This window comes from Ambystoma mexicanum, chromosome 1p (genome assembly GCF_040938575.1).
Source record: "Ambystoma mexicanum isolate Mex_15411 chromosome 1p, UKY_AmexF1_1, whole genome shotgun sequence".
Lineage (NCBI taxonomy): Eukaryota > Metazoa > Chordata > Amphibia > Caudata > Ambystomatidae > Ambystoma > Ambystoma mexicanum.
Window position 1 is genome coordinate 286,170,338 of NC_090921.1, and position 5,272 is coordinate 286,175,609.

Consider the following 5,272-nt stretch of genomic DNA (forward strand, 5'->3'; position numbering starts at 1 on the left):
TAACAAAAGCAATTATCATGTAGTGTTGTGGGATTTTGATTTTCCTGCAGGCTTAAAGGCTAGCAGTAGGATTTCAAGATTGGTACAAATATATATGGCAATTATGAATTCACACAAACTTTTGGTGTAAAATAAACACAGGGTGATTTAGCGGTTTGTTTTCCAGACCCCATCCCCACTTTGGTCTATGTTGGGTAAGTTGGACAGAAAAATTGGAATGATTTGGGGAATTTTGGATTTCAGACCCCGCTCCATTGAAAGGCTGTGTTTGGGAAAGTTGGACAGAAAAATGTGAACGATTTGGGGAATTTTGGATTTCAGACCCCTCCCCTCCACTGAAAGGCCCGTGTTAGGGGAAAGTTGGACAAAAAGGCTGGACTGATTTAAAAACAAAGACACCCCTCTTCCTTAAAGAAGCCAAGGTCAGCGGGATAAAAAGGAGTACCCAATTAAATTATAGGCTATAATTTTCAGCGCACACTGGGAAGTGAGCTCTTTGTTGATTTTGAATTTAACAAACTTCACCCCCTAGAGATCTGCCAAATGGGGAATTAATTAAATTAATAGTTTTAGTTAAAAAGGCTAAGGATCTACACAGTTTTGACCCCTCACGCCCACTATAAATGGAAAGGATTCAAGGCAAGCCTTGGTTTCCCAGGCTCAGTTCTTTTTATATAGAAAGCCTTTGTTTAAAGTTCAGGAAAGCCAGTTGCATCTCAGGACACTCTGGGAAGGCGTCTGGTCACTCCACTCTCAAAGATGGCCTCCCGCTCGCCACCATAGGACCCAGTCAGCTTTGAGGCCTTCCTAGAGACAGACAGCTCCACCCAGATGCACTCTCAGCAATCTCCTCTGGTGTCTCCTTACAGCTGTCAGATGGTAAGTTTCAGAAGCACTTTCTCTGTCTGTCTGTCTGTCATGTCTCTCTGTGTGTGTCCCGTCCTCCTAGTGCAGTCCTCCTTCTATAGCAGCAATGACATAACCAATTTTACAATCTTGTATCACAACTTCATAATTTTGCTAGCAACTGCCATAATATACATATTTTCCGATACAGCTAATCATGGGCAATTAGATAAACTGACCACCAGGTCTGTTCCATGTAGCATGGCCATGTGGAACCTTTCTGCTGTTTCCGTAAAAAGCATAACAGTTATGAATATGTAAGTAAGTTATTACCCATATCACAAATGTTATTCTCCACCGGCTTACCAACTCTCACATTTGGGACATGTTAAGATCAGCCGGATCCCTAGTTTGAGTGGCCATCACAGTTCCCTGAGTCGCAGGTGGAGGAATGTTAAATTACTACAATGGCCTGGAAATTACATTCAAAATTGTACATACATGAATTGATTCCGCCTTTTGGTTGCTGAGAAAAAGGCCTAAATGATAATAGTACTTTTAAATGAATTGTGAATCTTCATGTGGGACAAATGGCCATTCTCCTGCCTTCCGCCATTTGTTTTCACTGGGTCAGCCTGTACCCAGCATTTTTTTTTATATCAGTCTCTTTGTGTTGGAAGCTTGCTCTTTGAAGTTGTTGCCCCTATGATCACATATATTGGTCATGCTCCAGCTAAGGGGAACTTCTGCTGCAGTCAATGACTTCAGAGCCGGCAGGTCTGGAGAACACTGAATTTCGACACCTTTAGCAGGACACTTTATTGCAGTTGGTAATTAGATGGGAGATGAATCATCCAGACTGGCAGTGGGAGATTTCCCTGTGAAGGTTCTAACAGCCAGCAAAAGAGTTTGTCTTGAGCTGACATTTCTCCATGAAATAAAGTTTCTTTTCAAATGTCATTTATATTTTGTATGTGGAACATCATATACATTGCTTTTTGTCAACCCACACATCATGTTTTTTCCCTGACACTTTTCTGTGAGCAGTGATACATTTTCACATTTAAACTGCTTTTATTTGCGCACACCTGTGCAAGCCGTTTTTGTGTCACTGTTTAAAATCCTGCTGGTCATGTGAAAGCGACTTCTGTTTGGGGCCACCAAATGCACCCCACAGCAGTCAGTGATGTCTGATGGTTAACACCACAAATGGGATCACATTAAATGATCCTTTGTTTTTTTTTTTATCTATCTGGACATGTGTGGGTCTTGCTGCTCAAGTAGCGGAGGGTGCAGTACAGCCCAATTGGGGTGTGTAAAGTGAGATGTGTGTAGGTCTTCCTGTTGGAATGCAGTGGTCTGCCACACATCAGGACTGGCATGCATTGACAGACATGGGGTTCTAGCTGGTACAATAGTATGGTCTGCCTGCTGGAATAAAATGGTCTGCAGCAGAGAAGGATTGGGTTGCAATGGCAGGGATGTGGTTTCAGTCTTCCTGCTGGAATAGAATGGCCTGCTCCAGAGCAGGATTGGGAAACATCATGCATAGAACCAAGCTGGAGGTTTGTGCCAGACAATTACTATAGGCAGGTGACCCTATCACACAGTTTATTTTATTGTGGGCCATCATGTGCTGGAAGTATAGTATACTGCCAACACCAACGACACACCACCTTGCAAATATAGCCTTTAAAACGTAATACTAATACTTTAATACTTAAGGATTAGTATGGCCTTGGGCAGGGAATGGGTGGGCACATAATCAAACAACACCTAGAGACTGTGTATCCCCCTCATATGTCATTCCTCTGCGTCCCTTCTCATATGCCACTCCTCCCTATATGTATTCCAATGCAATAGTTTTGGCGTGTAGGTGTCGAAAGGGACACCTAATAGCCCAAACTGAAACTGAAAAGAAAAAACGGGGGAAAGGCAGCCAGGGGTAAGGGAGGGGGATGGGTGGAGGTTAACTTGTGAACTTACGCCCTATCCATAAAAAAGGTAATGAAAATGATCAGAAAAACTGGTCGACTAAAGTGTCCTGTATCCATAGTTTCTTCTGTATATTTCTACATGAGGGAAAACATAAAGGTGAGTCTGATTACCCCTCTTTCCATTGCCCCCATATTTCAAAGTGACCAACAATTACAAATTTAACAGATACCATTTGATCTGATTACTATGAGACATCAAGGAACCAGCACACAAACAGTACTTACAGAAAAATACATTCCATTTTTATTATCACATATTGTATATGAATAAAAAGGGCAACAATTGCCATACACATTATATTACACAACTACACAATTCATCATTTGTTAAAAAACCTTATTTGATGTAAAACAACAAAAACCAAAGTGCATAATGCACTAGTGGGACACAGGGGTGCAAGCAACACAAAGTTTGTATGTTTTTCAACCACTTTGCGTGAGAATCCCACAATTAATTCTAGCTGTCGACATGTTTCGGACATTTTTTTGTTTCGGACACTATCTCTAGTGTCTGAACTTCTTTCTTTTCTTAGGCCATCTTCAGGACACAATTTCTTCAAGAAAAGTCAACACAGACTCTATACCCCAGAAGTTGATCAGCATAACCAATTCTACAAAAAATGTATAAAAGACAAATACAACATGTGAGTCCAAGCCTGGTTTGTTACATGGGTTCAAGATAGTTCAAAGACATATCTAAGCATTATTATATTAAGAAATGTGTATTCAAGACGTTTACAATACCGATATTAAAACCATTAAAACACAAAAATGAATGCACTGGCATCACTTCAAAAATCAATGTAAATACAAGGGCAACGTAAGCGAGCTGTTCATAACTCCAGCTCTTTCCATTAATCCAGGGCTCATTAATAGCAGTGACTCTGGGAATGCTTCTCAAATGAGATGTATTCAGGGCCGAACAAATTCATTTCTGTTCTTAAATCTAATATGAAGACCTTCCCAAAGTCTCCTGTATCACATTTCACTTTTGAAAAAGCTAGACAAGTCAATAACCTAGATCTTGAAACCATGGGTACATAGGAAAAGGGGAGGGAGCAGAAAAAGGGAAAGGAAAGGGAGAAAAAAGGCTGTATTTCATGGAGCACATCATTATTTCTGAATATCAAGTTATTGTTGAGTCATTGGACAAATACTTAAAATTAATCCAAAAACCTAATTGGCAAAAAACATGGTGGAGACAAATATTTCCGAGCAGGCACATACTTGCGACATCCAGTGGACGATGACTTTGAGTTCAAATTTGTTCAATGTCAAAGTCAAGACAACAAAACAAAGCAAAGAAAATTGCCACACGCTGTGATGGTGTGCACCCACTTACTTTTTTCATTTCTGAACACTTTGCACGTTAATCCAGAGATTCCGGATGTACATCTTTCATGAAAGACGCCAGTGCTTAACACGTCTTTGGCGCTTATTCACACAAAGCGGGAGGAGAGGTATTAACCTACGCTAGTATACAGTTTCCTATAAAGGAAAATGAGAGCCGTCTCAATCAATGTCTAAACGGTTTAACGGGATTAATTATGTTGCATATTGGTTTATGGGCCTCTATTTCAAGAGATCTCAACCAAGAAAGATCGGGACACATATACAGAGTTATGCTTACCCTGTTGGGTGTGGAAAACCGCAATTCAAAAGCGGGCTGTTTACTGCCCAGGGTGCAGTGGGTAAAGTAGTCACACACTGCTTATTCCGCGCTGACGCCTGTCGGATATATCATGAGGCTATGGATCCTAGCAGGTATCTTAACAGAATCGGAGACAAAACAGCATCTCTCGATTAAACAAGCTTTGCTGCAAGGATAGCGTCCGGCTGTCAAATGCAGCCATGATTCATAAAAGCCGGAAGCGCAGTCTAACCAGGTACACAGAGATCCTTGTCATGGACCGCAATAGAGAAACGAGTAAGCGCGAGAGTTTCTTTATAGCCGTTAGCCCGAGTCACATGATTGCCGTGGGCGGCTGTCACGTGAACTGTTCCCAGATGTGCGGGAGCTAGATATTAACAGATGCCCTCAATTAAGGTAGAAAGAGTGACTTAAACCGGGTGAATACCGTATCTCTCTGCATACGGGCGGCTCCAAACAGAAAGACATATTTTGTAAGAGCCCCTCTATCTTTTAAACCGTAAAAGGCTGTATTACATAGGCAATAGGATAACCAGCATCAATTAACCAGGGGAGGCTGCAGCTGTAGTTTACTGGGCAGGCTACACAATCTCATAAAGAAGAACAGAGTTGATGAGCTTAAGCCTATTTCCAAAGACACCCATTATAGATATGCCAAAAAAGAACACAACTCGGACACAAACCACAGAGTGTAATATACAGATTGAAAGACCAAGGCGGTGGGGAGAGGCAACATACCTATGATAGAAGGTTTACATTAGAGAAGGGTATTCCACTC

At 41.4% G+C, this 5,272-nt stretch overlaps 1 long non-coding RNA gene across 1 annotated transcript; it reads right to left on the minus strand.

The window, feature by feature from the left end:
- Nucleotides 1–3,064: 3,064 nt before the first annotated feature.
- On the minus strand, nucleotides 3,065–4,804 carry LOC138499920 (uncharacterized). The gene is made up of 3 exons (XR_011279556.1): nucleotides 4,474–4,804; nucleotides 4,186–4,331; nucleotides 3,065–3,454 (listed from the first exon to the last, which is right to left on the minus strand). It is a non-coding gene; the product is annotated as an uncharacterized lncRNA (long non-coding RNA).
- Between the last annotated feature and the right edge of the window lie 468 nt (nucleotides 4,805–5,272).